We start from the raw sequence: 18,133 nt of genomic DNA, 5'->3' as shown, positions 1-18,133 counted from the left end.
AAGATATGTAGAGAAAAGAAGATAAAAGGCAGATATGAGAGTCATCAAAACGTAATTACTTTATGTGAACAGCTGTGATGAGCACAAGGCTTTAAATTTGTCCTGCTTGACCACAGAGGGAAGAGCTCAGAGCAATGGGTAGAAATTAACAAGTGGCACATTTTGGCTCAATGTGGCAAAAATCTTCTTAAAAAGTGGGACTTTTCAAAAGTGGAGTGTAATGCCTTAGGTCAGTTGTTCTCAAAGACCCCATAAGAGCCCCAGAGCCACTTTCAGGGAATCTGCAAGTTCAAAACTGTTTCCATAGTAATTAATGCTAAGACATCTTAATTTCTAAAATGATAAATATCAATATATATTTCTAAGTGTAGGGTGTAGCAGAAAAAAAAAAGAGATGAGGTAAGATCTATAAATGCAATGACATAGAAAAGAGATAGGAGAGGAAATTCCAATTTGACCCTCCTAAAATTCTACCCTGATGAGGTATACAGAAAGAATTAAGAAAAATAAATAAAGATATTGTCCATGAATTGTAGAATAGGATTCAGAATCATCTGGAAGGGGAAAAGAAATAAGGAAGAGGACAAAACAAAGGAAAATCACTGGAAAAGAGAGCAGCAAGAGAATGTTATCTAAATTAAGAGACCAGAGAAGAGTGAGTAGAAAGGAAAGTTCTGAAAGAGAAAAAGAAATGAACAGTTTAATGAAGTCAAGAAACTTGAGATGCAGGGCAGCTAGGTGGCGCAGTGAATACAGCACTGCTCCTGAAGTTAGGAGGACCTGAGTTCAAATACAGCCTTAGACCAAACACTTGACACTTACTAGCTGTGTGACCCTGGGCAAGTCACTTAACCCCAAATGCCTAAAAAGTAAAAAAAGAAAAAAAAAAGAAAAGAAACTTGAGATGCAGCAGTGGGAACCAGTGCAAGGAGTGTGGAGAAGAGCCTGTGGGAATAGACTAGCATCAAAGCAGTATAAGACAAACTAATCATGGGGACAAAGTATTGACTTAAATGAAGATGAGAATAAAAATCAATATAAAAGAAAGACGTGAAGGAAAACGCAAACCTAATCATCATAACTTTTCACATAAATGGACTAAACAAGACAATAATATGAAAGAGAATGGTAGAATAGATAAGAAAAGAAAATGTACCAAGTTACTATATATAAGAAACTAAAAATAAAAACATACTCTTTTTTAAAAAAAGGGAACTTAGTGAATTTTTATAGAACAGTAAAAATATGTTACTAAGTATTTGTCACTTGTTGGTTGAGAAACATTGCTTTATTGGGGATGGGGTGCAGGGGAGAAGTGCTAAGGATCAGGTTGGGTACCTCACATAACCTAGTATTCGTATAGTATTTTGAGTGCAAAGTGCTTTACATATTTTGTGTCTTTTATGGATATCACTCTTTGGAATTAGAATCTGGTCTATTTAACATTTTACTTTTAACTAAATGTCTTTTTCCCCACCTCAGCACTTCAAAGATGGTCCCCCCCGCCCTCTTCTGTCATAAGAACTAGGAACAGTAAATACATCTGATCATATTTAATTGGGGTTAGGTACTCCATGGTAGAATTGGCAGTAAAAGATCATGATGGGTTCTACATAATCATGTAGCAGGTCCTAGAATTCCCTGGAATTAACTGTTCTTTATAAAACAAACTGAACCCTGAAATGGCCCTGGAATGGGGAGTGTGGAGTATTCTTGTGGAACTATGCCTGGGGGAGGCAATGAACAGCCTTTTCTTCAGTAGTGAGTTTTAAAAGAAAACCCTGAAATTGCATTAGGAGTCATAATTATAAATAAATGAAAAAAGCATGTGGTTGTCCCTCTGAGAATGCCTGACTGCACTCTATTGTAATAATGATAAAAAAGCATAAACTGCAGCTCATTTGAAGTGCTGTCCAAAAAGGTCAATGAGCCTTAAATGTGGCATCCTTCAGTTCTGAGTTCCAAGCCTGTGGCTGGACTCCTTAGACTTGCCCTGAGTTCAGGAAATTTGATCCTGAGTGTATGTGAGTGGCACAGCTGAGTCCCACACTGCTCAGAGTCTTTTCCGATGCTCAAACGTCTCCACTTTGTACAAACATCTCTGCTTTAACTACAAAGCACACAGCCAAAAAGTTGAACTAACTCGTTTGGAAAAGTAGATGTGATATTATATTTCAGGACCCTGCTTAGATGTTAGGCCTGTGTTATTCTTCAGTTTGCAACACATAAATCACTTTCCCCCCCCTTAAAGCAGTACCCATTTCCCTCTGGTTTCCATTAGAAGGAAGGAACAACTGTGTTGTATTATACAGACTAAGACAGGTAGGTGGGGTAGAGAGAAGGTTACCTGGGAGTTACTACTGGAAATTGACATCTTCCACATTCAAGGATTCACCCTGTATTAACTCAAACATCCCCGGCCCCTAACATCTGTCTGTTCTTTTCATCGATAATTTCTATGATCCTGTTATATTCCTTACTTCAAGAAGCAGTGGTTCGTTAGGTATGGGCCTACCTCTGCTGATGTAGATTATAGTCCCTCCGTGCCTTAGTAGAGGATTTTTAAGAGATGTTGGGGTTGGAAAAAAGAATCATCATGTGGAGGCTGGTGTTGGGGTAATAGTCCCTTTTGGGCACCCACTGAATCATCCTCTCTCTTGTCTCAGGTGCCAATAAGGGGACTCTTTGTCTTCTCAGGGTACAAGTCACACCTGGCCAGAAACAGAACCGTAGAACTCCTAGGTAGCCCACTAGAAACAGGACTGGATACTCCAGCATAGTCCATGAGAAGGCCCCTAGAAGCAAATTCAGCTTTGCCTTATGCATATTTTTAATGTCGTAAAATCCCACTCCTGCTGACATAGAGTCATTTATTTCCATGACCCTCAAGTAATAAGTGCTTGCAATGAAGTTTCAAAGTTTCTATTGTGCATTAACATGCAGGAGAGGCATTCAAAACTGCTTAGAAGCTGTTTCTGCTCTCAGGAGCAAAGGAAAATTCCTACAGTAATGATTGGCTGACTGGCACAGAGTTCATGGGGCAGCTTTGGCTGGGGCTGAAGAAGGTGGGGTACAGGACAGTGGGAAGAGCATCGATTCTGCTAAATGCCCTCAGTTTCCTCATCTGCAAAATGAGATGGTCCTAGATGGCCTCTAAGGTTCTGTCCAGCTATAGATCTGTGATGATGGGAAGAGAAGGAGCAAGCTGGGTAAAAAAGCTTTACAAAATTGCCTCCCTATGGCACTTCTCCCACACACCCCTGATGTCTCTGCTCCCTGACTGCCCAAAGCACTGAGCTGCCCCAGTGAGGAATCTAGCCCTAAGCTTAAATAAGACCTTGATGACCTGGGTATTTCCTGTTGGAAGGAGACTTGAAGGATCTCGCCTTTGGTGCCAAGGCTTTCTCCTGGCTGATCTCTAAGCTTCACTGGTCACAGGATCACAGAGCCAAAGGCAGAAGGACCCTCAAAGATGAGCTAGTCCAGCCCCCATCCCCTCATTTTGTAACTGAGAAAACCAAGGACCAAGACAGTTCAGTGACCTGTCCTAGAACGCACAGGTATAGACTGAGTGTCAAGAAGTGACCACTGACTCCAGAGACAATGCTTTTGCTACTGAACCCCAACTCTGGCTCAAGGCCCTGAATGCCAGTTACTACTTCATGGTGCCTCAGCCAACTTAGCAACTAAAGTTTAGAAATTTTCCACTGGGGCAGCTAGGTGGTGCCATAATGCATAGAGTGCTGACTTCGAATCTGGCCTCAGACACTTACTAGCTGTGTGATCCTGGGAAAGTCACTTAACTCTGTTTGCCTCAGTTTCCTCATCTGTAAAATGAGTTGGAGAAGGAAATGGTAAACCACTCCAGTATCTTTGCCAAGAAAATCCCAAATAAGGTCATGAAGAGTTGGACATGACTCGAACAACAACAAAAATCTTTTAATTAGCTTTCTTCTGCCTTCTGCTACTGACACTATCCTTGGGCCTCATTTTCCTCTTTTCCCTGTCTGAGTCATATTGAGTTGAAACAAATACACTGACTTACAAAGGAAAGAGGAGATCAATTCAGATATAGAATGCCTAAGTTCTTAGATATCTTCTCCTAAGAAGGCAATTAGATTTAAATTATGAACAGTTTCTACCCCACCCATATGGTTGTTACTTAACTTCTGAGTGGCTTGATGTAGCTAGTAGTTTCCAAGCCTTCTGTGGCTCCCCACAAATACTAGATTTGGAGTCAAAAGAGTTGGGTTTGAAGGCAATTTATCCCTGGGAATCCAATGCTCTTATCTATAAAATGAGAATAATTATAATATACTAACTACTTCTTAAGGATGCTCCCTACCTTACAGGTTTGTTGAAGCAGGACAGTATGATGATATTTCCTTCTCCAGCTCATTTTACAGATGAGGAGACTGAAGCAAACAGAGGAAGTGACTTGCCCAGGGTCACACAGCTGGTAAGTGTCTGAGGCCAGATTTGAACTCAAGTCTTTCTGACTCCAGGCCCAGCATTCTATCCACTGGGCCATCTAACACTTGTTAATTCAAATTAATCATTAATTAGTGAAATTCATATTGTATAGGGGAGTCCTTCCACCCTTCCTTCTGGGGGCTTCCTGGTACTCTGCCAAAGAAGTGGGAAGCTTAGCCACCTGGGGCTCACTGGGTCATGGGGATTTGAAAGTTTTTAGAACTTAAGAGTAGCTTCTTGACTTGCCCAGCTGCCTGATTCCCCATTCCCTGATGACTCCCAAGATGTTCTCAGTCCCTATGCCAGCTCTGCTAGCCCCATTCTGCCCCCTCTACAGAAACAATCCCCACTTCTTTTCCTTTGCTCTCCTGGGGTTGGGCTGCAACAGCACCATATGACCTTTGCCCCGGGCTCAGACCAAGACTCAAACCTGAGAAAGCCCTGTCAGCTAAAATCCCACTGAGCAAAGTTTGTCTTTTAGGCATTGGGGTGGTGTTGGAGGCATTGTCAGCATAGCTGACCTCTCCCCAAACCACTAATTAACCTCCATCCACGTACACTCAGATTTTAGAGTTTGCTGCTTATGGAACATGGGCATCTGTTCACAGTTTTAAAAAATTAAAGGAAACATTGCTCCTGAGTGGATCCAGTGTGTTCTTTCTTCTTTTCCCTCCGCTTTCCCAGCCTCCTCCTCATTCCCTATTCCCTTCTCCTTTGAGACTAGAGAGGTCTATGAGTTGGGCGATATCAGCAGAGTTGTTGGGAGGTGGGGGAGATGAAGAAGGACCCTCTCTTTTTGTTTCTATCCCACCTCCAGCACAGATGAAGACTATCATCCCTTTGGGTGAGCATAAGCTGTGTAGGAATGTTGGGAGATTCCAGCCAAACCACATCTCCCAGCAGCTGTGACTATAGCTATAGCTGAGAGCCAAACCAAGGTAATCACCCCCCACCCCAGGCACTCCTCCACCACCTACCCACCCCTTGTCTTTAGGCACTTAGACCTCTAGGTGGGGTTCCTAGGAGTCTCTTCTTTGGCTTTTGGAATTTTTGTTTTCATTTCTCTTGTTCATCTTTTATATTACTTTCTACTCCTTTAAAAGTGCACTGTTCAAGAAGAGATTTCCTGGCATTATTGTTGTTCAATCATTTCAGTCACTTCTGACTCTCCATGACCCCATTTGGGTTTTTCTTGGCAGCTATTTTTGCAGATTGGGAAACTGAGACAAACAGGCTTAAATGCCCAGAGTCTCACATCTACTAAGTCTCTGAGGCCAGATTTGAACTCATGAAGATGTCTTTCTGACTCCAGGCCTGGCACTCTATCCACTGAGTGACCTACATGTTCCTGGCACACAGGAAAGATAAACTGAAGGGAGGTGCAGGAGGTTTCTTCTCTCCCAAACTCTCTGGTAGATCCTCAGTGTCACCTAAAAGTTTTTCTGGATATGTTTAATCCTGTACAGTCACACTGAGTGTTATACAATTAATCAACAAGCACTTATTAATCACCTACTATGTGCCAGGATCTCTGCTAGGCACTGGATATGTAAAGGCTAAAATGAAACACTCCCTGACCCCACTGAACTTATATTCTAACAGGAGGCAATTTTGATGTACAGGGATATGCAAAATATTTAGGTAACAAATACAGGGTAGTAGGAAGGGTAGCTAGGTAGTACAGTGCAATACTTGCAATGCTCTCAAACTTCACCTGGAAACCAATGCCTATCTTTTAGATATCAGTATTCTTCCAATGCAAACCACTCCAGTATCTTCACCAAGAAAACCCCAAATGGGGGTCATGAAGAGTCAGACACGACTGAAACAACTGGACAACAAATTCTTCTAATGATGCTGTCAGATTTCAAAGTCCTAGCACAGCTCTGAAGAATTAAAGGTAAGGGTCACCCGAAACGCAAGGGAGAGGCTTGTGGTAGGAGTGGACAGTCTGTAGCATATTATCAGAGAAGAAAAAGTGGCCTAAAATGTATTATCGTAGATAAATAGAACCATATGAATTCAACCCTGAATGACTTTGACACATTTTTTCCTGCTCTCCCCCATTCCCATCTGTGAAATTGGATCATCAAATCTGGTCTTTCACTCTGAGAGCACAAAAGCTTATTAGAATGATCTGATAACATTCTGAAATGTCCTAGTTGCCTCCCAACCAAGAAAAGAAGGAAGGAAGGAAAGAAGGGAGGGAAGCATTTATTAAACATCTACTATTAAAGCATTTACTAAACATCTACCGTGTTCCAGGCATTGTGCTAAGTACTTTACAAATATTATCTCATTTAATACTCACAACAATCCTGGGAAATAGGTGCTATTTTTATCCCCATTTTATAGCTGACGAAACAGGCTGATAGAAGTTAAGTGACATGCCCAAGGTCTCATAGTTAGTAAGTATCCGAGACTGAGTTTGAACTCAGTTCTTCCTGAACTCTAGGCCCAGCACTCTATCCATTGTACCAGATAGATGCCTCCTGGAAGGAAATCCAAAAGCCTGAGCACACATTTATCACTGCCAGGCATGGTGCACAGCATATCATAGGTCCCCAGATCAGCGGACTCTTAGGCAATTGAATACAATTATGGCATCATGAAGTATTCAGTAAAGATAGGGAAGGAAGGACACAATTCTGACTCCAAAGGTATCAACATCAGAGGGTTGCACATGTTCTCCCTTGGCAATCTTGTCTGCCTTGAGGTTCTCCCTGAGTCCCCTCACTGCCCCAGTGTGACCATCACAGATAGGAGCAACATTCCCACTCCCTTAATGTTGTCACTTGAGCAAAGCTCTGATTGCTTCTCGATGCTGCCAAACCCCAGTGTCCCCTATCCCTGCTAACTTTCCTCCTCCTTTAGGCTATGGCTCTCTAAAACTGGAAGGGATCCCAGTGGTTATATACATCACAAGAGAATTTTAGGATAGCTGCCATTCCCCCTGAGAGATTAGGTCATAGACTTAACTGCACCTTTTTAGAAGAATTTAGCTAAGATCTCCAAAAGACAATTTGAAGTGCTATAGCATCAGGAGACATGCACAGAGACTCAGGTCCTGCTTTCCTTAACCCACAAGAAGACAGGTGGCACAGTGGGTAGAGTGCCAGGCCTGGAGTCAGGAAGATTTTTCTTCCTGAGTTCAAATCTGACCCCAGACACTATCTTTGTGACCCTGGGAAAGTCGCAGTATCTTTGACAAGACTTTATGTTTACTCTTATTCTATCTTGTCCTGTTGTATTCTGCCTGCTATTCAAGCTTGCTGGGATATTTTTGGAGCTTGAATGTGCTCAAAATTTCAGTTAGCTATAAGGTTGCTGTCGTTGTTGTTGTCTGTTCTTCATTCTCAGATCAGAAGAGGACCATGTCATCAGGGAGGTGATGCCATGACATGCCAGTGAATTGGATGAAAGGGAGGGATGGCTGTGCAAAGTCACCAGCCTCACTTTCTCCTCTGGAGCCATCTGGATCTAGTGGCCAGATATCGATCGGGACGACTGGAGATAGCTCCATCTCCATCTCCGGTGGGGAACCTTGGCCTTTTTAAGCTAAAGTCTTTAACAAGTCGGCTTCTTTTATTTTATCTTTTTCTTTTCTTTTTAGTTTTAAAAGAAGAATCAAAGCTATCAACAACCATATCAGAAAAAAATGCTCTAAATCACTAATAATTAGAGAATTCCAAATGAAAGTAACTGGGGTTCCACTTCATACCCATTAGACTGGAAAAGATGACAGAACAGGAAAATTGACAAATGTTGGAGGGGCTGAGGGAAAACAGGCACATTAATGTACCGCCCTACATGCTGTTCCTCTGACCATCTAAACTTTGCTACCGTGACTCAGCTGCCTTTTCATCCAGAACTTCCATTATTGCCTGGAGCCTTCTCACTCTGGAATATTCCTACCTCCCATGCTTATCTCCTCCACTGGTGAGTTCTTTTTTTATTAATTTATTTTGATTTATCAACAACCACTTCCATATGCTTTTGAGTTTAAATTTTTCTCCCCCTTCCTCCCCACCACCCTCCCCAAGACGGCGCACAATCTGATATAGGCTATACATTTACATTCCTATTAAATATATTTTCACTTTGGTGATGTTGTAAGTAAAAATTAAAACCAAAAGGAGGAACCATCAGAAAGAGGAAACAAAGCTCAACAGAAAAGAAAAAAAAGATAGCAATTCCACTTCCATAGTTCTTTCTTTGGATGTGGATAGCATTTTCCATCATGAGGCCTCTGGAGATGTCTTAGATCTTCATATTGCTGGGAAGGGTTAAGATTATCAATATTAGTCATCGCATAACGTGGCTGTTATTGTGTACAATGTTCTCTTGGTTCTACTCACTTCACTCAGCATCAGACCATACAAGTCTTTCCAGGTTTTTCTGAAGTCAGCCTGTTCATCATTTCTTATAGCACAATACTATTCCATTCCATTCATATACCACAACTTGCTCAGCCATTCCCCAATGGATGGGCATCCTCTCAATTTCCAATTCTTTGCCACCACAAAAAGAGCTGCTATGAATATTTTTGTACATGTGGGTCCTCATTGGTGAGTTATTTCAGGGTCCTCCATTTTGGATACTGGCCCAAGGTGGGCATGTATCATTCCCCTCCCAGCTGTGCTTCTGACTCTCCAAATTTTGCCTCCAGGATACCTTCTTCTTTCACTTCTAATCCATCTCCCTTTTGAGTGCACTGTAAGTACCCTGAGGGAAGGAACTATCTTTTTGTCTGTATCTGTACTCCCAGCTGGTACAACTAGGTGGTACAGTGGATAGAGGGCTACGCCTCGAGTCAGGAAAACCTGAGTTCAAATATGACCCCTAATGCTTACTGGCTGTGTAACCCTGGGCAAGTCATTTAGCTCTGTTTGCCTCAGTTTCCTCCTCTATAAAATGAGCTGGAGAAGGAAATGGCTTACCACTCCAGTATCTTTGCCAAGAAAATCCCAAATAAAAGAGCAAGACACAGCTGAAACAACTGAACAACAAAAAGTACTCCCAGAATTTAGGGCACATAGTAAGTACTTAATAAATGCTTGTTGGCTACCTACCTGTCTGATTGCTGATGGAGCTATGAATTGGCATAGTCATTCTAGAAATCAGTTTGGTACTATGCCCCTCAAAATCCATAAAATGTGCATAGTTTGACCCAGTAATACTAGGTCTATACCTCAAAGTAGAAACATAAATATGCAAAAATATTTATAACAGTTATTTTCACAGTAGCCAAAAATTGAAAACTAAGTAGGTATCCTATTAAGGCATGGCTGAAAAAAATGTCTCATAAATGTAATGGAATATTATTGTGATGTAATAAATAATGAAATGGACAGGTTCAGTAGAAACTAGGATGGCCTCTATGAATCAAGTGAGTGAAGTGAAAAGAATCAGGAAACCAATATATGTAATAAAAATATTTTTTAAAAAACAACTTAAATACTTTAAAACTATGATCAATGCAATGATAACCCACAAGTTGAAAAGACTGAAAATGAAACATAGCAGAGAGGTGATGAACTTAAAATGCAGAAAGAACATTTTCAGACAATGCCAGTGTGGAAATATGTTTTGCTAGCCTATGCACGAAAACAAACATACAGTTATCTTTGAAGTAGCAAAGGTAAAATATAGGAGCTTAAAGCAAGTTGAAAGTTACAAAAAACAAGACCTTAAGGTCTCAACATGGAGCAAAGGTTAACAATCTAAAGGTTGTTTGTACAAAAGTGGTGGCAATAGGGATAGGTTACAGTTACTCTGGGGGTCATGGCTGAGTTCAGGCTTCTGAGGCTAAGAGTCTAGCGAACTGCTGGCCTGGGGTTAGAAAAGAGAAGCAGGAGGGGATCCTTCACCTCAGACTATAAAACCAGCGAGTGAGGGCAGGTGCAGAGGCCCTGATGTTTGGTTTGAACCAGTCTGCAGAGGGCAGCCAGACAGTCATGCAATTAAATGAAGATTAAAGCAGGGCACGGTGGGGCTAGAGGGTCTTTCGTGACAAATAGAAATTCCTACTTTGTCCTTAAAAGGCTCATATTGCACATGGAAACCAGACAGACAGCAGGTGATGCTTCTGTGTGCTTTCAGGCAGCTTCAAGGCCATTTACAAGAAAAATAGAATATAGATGAGAAATTGTAAACTACATCTAACTTTTAGGAACTTTTAAATTTGTTTATCTACATAGACACCCTTTTCATAACTCCCCAGACACTGAAGATTGCCCAACCAATATTTTGTGTTCTTTCCCCTAGGCTAGTAACATGTCATTTCAAGCTCTACCTCCTTCAGAATAATCCACTATCTCTCCCTAGTATAACAAGCTTATTGTTCTTGGATCTTTGTTCTTCATAATTTCATACACTTGGCTACCTCTCTCCCTCTCTCTCTGACTTGCAAAATCCAAAACAGAAATAGTTTCACTATGTACTTGGTCCGCCAGCAGTTTTAGGCTATCTCAGGTCAGTTGATGACACCGTTAAAGTTCCTGGTTCTAAGACCACACTTTTTTTAGTTTCCTGAACTGCCTTCCTGAAAAGTTCAGAATTATTTCTATTGCAAATATCCTTATCAGAAAGTAGCCCTTTTCTTTGCAGGTAGGCAACTCATTTCTCACCTTCCCCTGTTTGAGTGACGAAGAAGTGCCATGATCCAGAAGACATGAATATGTGATAAGGGCTTGGAACTTATCAAAGCTGAAATACTTAAAAATTTACAATACTGTCAACTCAGTGGGCAATGTTTTCCAGTAAGGTGATGTTTCTTTAAAAAATTTCTCCCTTCAGGACGATTACAGAAGACAGTTACCAAATCACAGAACACAGATCAGAAAGCACAGCTAGAAAATTACAATTTGAATTTTGTTTTGTTTTGTTTTTAATAGTGCAATTCTGTAGATTCAAAGCTGGTTGAATGACCAGACCTTCACCCCACTCCCATCCACCTCCAGTGGTCATTAATGAATAAATGTCAACTTCAAAGAAAGTCACAAGTGGAGAGCTCCAGGGACCTGTGCTTGGCACATTGCTACTTAATAATTTTATCAATGACTTGCACACTTACCAGTTTGTAGATGGCTGTAAGAATAACAGGGCAACTGGGTGGTGCAGTGGATAGAGCACTGGACTTGGAATCAGAAACACTGATCATTGAGTTCAAATCTAGCCTCAGCTACTTACTAGCTGTGTGATGCTGGGCAAGTCACTTCATCTTGTTTGCCTCAGTTTCCTCATCTGTAAAATGAACTGGAGAAGGAAATGGCAAACCATTCCAGTATTTCTAGATGAAAATGAAAAACCCCAAATGGAGTTACAAAGAGTCAGACACAACTGAAACTACTAAAGAGTAATAAAGGTAGCTAATACCCTGGATGATGGAGTCAGGATTCAAAAATATTTTTGACAGACTAGAATATTGGACCAAATGTAAAAAGACAAAATTGAAAAATAACAAACTCGAAGTCTAAATCTTTGTTCAAGAAATGACCTTTCACAAGTACAAGATGGAGGAAGTATAGCTAAAAGATAGTTCTTCTTAAAAAAATCTGGTGATGTAGTCTGAGTTTAAAAAGAAAAGGAGAGGAAGAAATAGGAGTAGCTGGTGATGCAGTGCATTAGCCCTGGAGTCAGGAGGACCTGAATTCAAATGTGGCCTCAGGCACTTATTAGCTGTGTGATCCTGGGCAAGTCACTTAACCCCAATTGCATCAACAACAATAACAACAACAATAACAACAACAAAGAATGGTTTAGAAATGAAAAAAAAATTAACAAATGTGGCTGATTACTTTGGTTCACCTGTTAGTATAAGTGACTACTACATTTAGGCCTCTGTATAACACCAGGTCTTGGACTGATGTTATCCTAAGCTTTATTCATTTATCTTTAACTGGAGTGGAGGCTATCATTCTATAACAGATCATATCTTTTTATATACAATTGACTAAAGAGAGAAAAAACAAGTTCTTGCTATCCATATTGTTTGTTGACTACAAAAAAGCATGGAATCTGATAGAGCAAAATATCCTTAAACTCCTCCAACAAGGTTTCTCCTGTGCATACATCAAAAATCATACAAAATTCTTTGAAAGATAACCCTTTTTTTATGAAGATCAATTGAAGTATAAAACCAGGAAACCTATGCTTGACAAACATATTTGTCACTATCATGGAGAATGTTTAATGCTTAGTCCAAATTAGTTGATTTACAAGTATTTATTAAGCACCTACTATGTTCCACGCACTATACTAATTACTAGAGATGAAAAGAAAGGCAACACATAGTCTCTGCCCTCAAGGAGCACATTGTTTAATGGAGGATATAATATGTATATACAGTGACCCACATGCAGAGTAGATGTAAGGTAATGGAGGGAAAAAGGGATTCTTTATAGATGGTGAGGTTCTGAAGATGCTTTTATTTGAGGATGGCATTTTGCTGATTATTAACAAGCTCTAGCACACTGGAGAACCTAATAAATGAGATGCATAACCCCAAAAGAGTTTGTCCTAACTGTCCAAATTTGGAACATTAAATGGATACAGACTTCCTACTATCCAAACTATGATATATAGTTAGATGGAAGGGAAGGAAACAAGCATTTATTAAGCACCTACTACATGCCAGGCATTGTACTAAGTGCTTTACAAACATTATCTTATTTGATCCTTTTGGTTGGATGGACAACCATAGAGCTTGTCTATCAATACATATACTATAATGGACGAAGGGCTGGGTCTCAAGTTGAACAGGAGGAAGGTAGGTTACTTTGCATGTAAGAAATTGTGCAGTGCCTGTTATGATCCCAAGATTCTAAAACATAGGCTTACCTTTTTAATAACAGTTTTCTTCCAATGATGCTATATGATTGTGAGCCATTGAATACCACAGACTATGAAGAATTAAAGCTCCAGTCACACAAAGGGCAATGGAGAGGTACGTGGTGGGCATGAGGAGGCTGTCAAAGAATCCCCGTATCAGTACCTGCTAATTTACTATGAATATTCCAGGCACATTAATGCAATGCTTGGCACATTGTTTTAAACTGAATGGAATGCCACTGAGATGGGCTTTGGAGCATGCCCAGATCATCTAATATGAAGACACCCCAGGTTTTCCTACTATATGGGTGGTTGTAACCTCCTTTGATTCATTGTTTAGCCAAACAGGCAGCATCTTTAAAACTGGTTAGACTGAGACAGTCTTTTTCTTGTGTGCTCTTTCCTCCAGCATCTGAAAGGTGAAAGATGAAGATCATAGTTTACCCACAACACAATTGCCATGAATTGAACTAGGATGGGTTTTCTCTTTGCCCCTCCTTTCTTTTACCCTAGCTGGGTTTCTAAGAAATTGGCATGTGATCCTATCCACAGAAATGGGTTTCTCCTCAGTGTCGTCTGTCCTTAGTATCAGATCACAGTGGTGATCTCCCAGTGAACCCAAGAGAATTCAAGCCATGGTGACCCTGGAACCAGGATTGCAGACAAGATAGTGCAACCAGCCAGCTCAGCAGGGAAGTCATGAGACGCCAAGGTACCTGGGACTTGTGCCTGAGGTGGGGTTTGAACTTGGAACTAGATTGTGCTCTATAGGAATTAAGTTGTAAACCGAATCCCCTTCCCCTTTCCAGACAGGAGTGGTATGAGTTGTGTGGAGGGGGAAGGGTATGTTGGAACTAAGCCTGTCATGTTTGGGGCAGTAGATTTTATATTTGTGATTGTACCTGTCTATATATACATGCATATGTATATGTGTGTGTGTGTGTGTGTATGTGTCTGTATAATGTTGGCCTTCTCTAATGTGGGATTGATTGGGAGAGAGGTAGGGAGACAACTCAGAACTCAAAATATAAGCCCCCCAAAAGGGAGGGGGAACATTTACTTTAAAAGGTATAATCACAAATATAAAATCTACTCCCCCAAACATGAGAGGCTTAGTTCCAACATACCCTTCCCCACACACACACAACTCATACCACTCCTGCCTGGAAAGGGTACAATACATGCTTCCATATATCAGTTCTTTCTCTGGAGTTGGATAGCATTTTCCTTCATAAGTCCTTCACAGTACATTTGAATGATCATGTCACTCAGAATAGCTTAGTCATTTACAGCTACTCTGTAACTGTACCACATTGCTGTTACTGTATACAATGTTCTCTTGGTTCTGCTTGCTTCACTCTGTATTATTTCATGCAAATCTTTTTTCTAAAACCAACCCGTTATTGGGTAGGAAAATGTCAAAGAGAGCAATTATATTATAAAATAGGACATGAAAGGAAGAACTTTTAATACAGAGGGAGCAGGTGGGAATGAAGGGCTTATGATGTTAGAACCTTACTCTCATCTAGGTTGAAGAGAAAACATGTACGTGTGGAATGGTGTAGAAGTCTTCTGGACATGTAGAGAGGTGAGAAAATTGGGAGACAGGGAACTTTTAGAGGGGTATGTGGATTGGGATTTGGGAGGGTGGTGGGAGAGAGGATGGGGAAGGACTTTTGGAGGGGGTGGGTGGAATGAGGAGTGGGAGGGTAGGGGGGAGAAAATAAGGTAACAGGGATAGGGTAAAAAGAGGCTGATAAAGAAAATAGTGGGTAAAAATAAGATGGAGGGGGCAGCTATGTGGTGCAGTGTATAGAGCACCAGCCCTGAAGTCAAGAGGTCTTGAGTTCAAATCCAGCCTCAGACTCTAGGCAAGTCACTTAATCCCAATTGCTTCGTGAAAGAAAAGATTTTAAAAAAAAACAAAAACAAACAAAAAAAACCAAAAATAAGATAGAGGAAAATTTACAAATAGCGATTATAACTTTGAATGTGAATGGGTTGTTTATAGCTCCTCGCTTTGTGGTGGTAAAGAATTAGAAATTGCAAGAATCCACATCAATTAGGGAACGGCCAAACAAGTTGTGGTACATTGTTGTGATGTAATACTACTGTGCTACAAGAAATGAAACCAATGATCTTAGAAAAACATGTAAAGACTTGCATGAAATGGTGGAGAGTGAAATGAGCCGAAACAAGAGAACATGGTCTACAGTAACAGCAATATTGTTTTAAGAATGACTTTGAGCAACTAAGTCATTTTGACTATTACAAATACCCAAATTAAAAATAAAGGACATAGGAAGAAAGATATTATCTGTATCCAGAGAAAGAACTGACCAATAAAAGTATGTACAAAATAATTTTAAACATACATACCTCCCTCCCCAAGATGGTGTACAATCTGATATAGGCTCTACATATACATTTCTATTAAACATATTTTCACATTAGTCATGTTGTGAGGAAGAATTAGAACTAATAGGAGCAACCACAAGAAAGAGGAAACAAAACAAGAGAGAAGAAAAAAAAGAGCAAATAGTATGATTCAATCTGCATTCAAACTCCATAGTTCTTTCTCTCTATGTGAATAGTATTTTCCATCATGAGACTTTTGGAGATGTCTTAGATCCTTGCATTGCTGAGAAGAGCTAAGTCTATGAAAGTCAGTCATCACACAACATGGCTGTTACTGTGTACAATGTTCTCCTGGTTCTGCTCACTTCACTTAGCATACAAGTCTTTCTAGGTTTTTCTGAAATCTGCCTGCTCATCATTTCTTACAGCACAATAGTATTCCATTATATTCATATGCCACAACTTGTTCAGCCATTCCCCAATTGATGGGCCTTCCCTCAATTTCCAATTCTTTGCCACCACAGAAACAGTGCTATAAATATTTTTGTACATGTGGGTCCTTTTCCCATTTTTATGATCTCTTTGGAATATAGCCCTAGAAGTAGTATTGCTGGGTCTAAGGGTATGCACATTTTTATAGTCCTTTATGCATAGTTCCAAATTGCTTTCCAAAATGGTTGGATCAGTTCACAACTCCACCAACAATGCAGTAGTGTTCCAATTTTCCCACATCATTTTCCTGTTTTGTCATGTTGGCCAATCTTATAGGTGTGATGCGGTACCTCAAAGTTGTTTTGATTTTCATTTCTCTAATTAATAGTGATTTAGAATATTTTTTTCATATGGTTATAGATGGCTTTAATTTCTTCAGCCGAAAACTGAGTGTTCATATTCTTTGACCATTTATCAGTTGGGGACCTGCTAATCATTTCTTACTGAACAATAGTATTCCATCACAATCATATATAATTTAATTCAGCCATTCCCCAATTGATAGGCATCCCCTCAACTTCTAATTCTTTTCCACCACAAAGAGAGCTGCTATAAATATTTTACAACATATAGGTTCTTTTGCTTTTTCCCTGATCACCTTGAGAAACAGACCTAATTGTTGGATCAACATGTCTAGGCAGTTTAATAACTCTTTGATCATAATTTCAGATTGCTTTCCAAAATGGTTGGATCAGAATTCCACCAACAACGTATTAGTATCCCAATTTTTCTACATCCTCTCCAGCATTTGTCATTTTTCCTTTCTATCATTTTAGTTGATCTGATAGATGTGAGATGGTACCTCAGATTTGTTTTAATTTGCATTTCTCTAATCAATAATGATTTAGAACTTTTTTTCATATAACTATATGTAGCTTTTATGTTTTTCTTCCAAAATTGCCTGTTCATATTCTTTGAACATTTATCAATTAGGGAATGACTCATATTTTTATAAATTTGACTCCGTTCTCTCTATATTTGAGATATGATGCCTCTATCTGAGAAACTGGCTGTAAAAATTTCCCCCAATTTTCTGCTTTCATTCTAATCTTGGTTGCATTGGTTTTATTTGTACAAAAACTTTTGTTTAATGTAATCAGACTTATCCATTTTACATCCCATAGTGCTCTCTACCTTTTGCTTTTTCATAAAATCTGCTTATTCATAAATCTGATAGGGAATATGTTCCACGGTCCTCTGATTTACCTATGATATCTCCCTTTATGTCTAGATTGAAGTAAATTTTCCTTTACATTGCTTATCCTTCATTTTTGAAAAGGACCAATGACATCACAGGGAATATCTTGACTTGTGCATGAAAAGTAAGTCATAGCTGCACAGTCATCAGCCTCACCCTTAACCAGAATCACCAAAGACCAGGTGCAAGACAAAAGTTAAGATGACTAGCAATGGTCTGGGATGCAGTGTATGACCTTGATGTCTTTGATGCCTGACCAAGCTCTAAGCACTCCACAGAGCCTACTTTAGACAACTTCATAGCCATTGGAACAAAATTCTGCTTCACTCACTCTACTAGACAAAGCCTTTACATGCTTGAGGTAATCATCCTCGTAACTCATCAATGGGTTTGAGCCTGTTGGTTACCCTCAACCTGATTTAGTCTGTGTGCAAGAAACCACTCTCTAAAATTGAGAGAACACCATAAGTACAGGGTAGAGCAATCTGCAAAGAACACAGATTCACACCTCAAACTTCCTTCAAAGAACAATGAGGGAGAGCTGAATTTTACCTACCTGGCTTTCAGGCAATGGGGTCTGGGGTAGTTGGTGGCAATACTACTTACCCATGGAGGAGTAAAAAACATGCAAAGTCTGACTCTGATTCATCTTTGTGGTTTGAAGAGGACTCTGGATTCTCAAAATACCAGCAGAGGACAAGCTCTGGCTGGTTCTATTTAAGATAGAAAGGTTTGAGTGATGGGCTTTTTATTCATTGTTCAGGCACCAGTCACCCACTG

The sequence above is a fragment of the Phascolarctos cinereus genome, unplaced genomic scaffold (assembly GCF_003287225.1).
Source record: "Phascolarctos cinereus isolate Bilbo 61053 unplaced genomic scaffold, phaCin_HiC Scaffold_4;HRSCAF=312, whole genome shotgun sequence".
Lineage (NCBI taxonomy): Eukaryota > Metazoa > Chordata > Mammalia > Diprotodontia > Phascolarctidae > Phascolarctos > Phascolarctos cinereus.
This window is presented reverse-complemented; position numbering follows the sequence as displayed.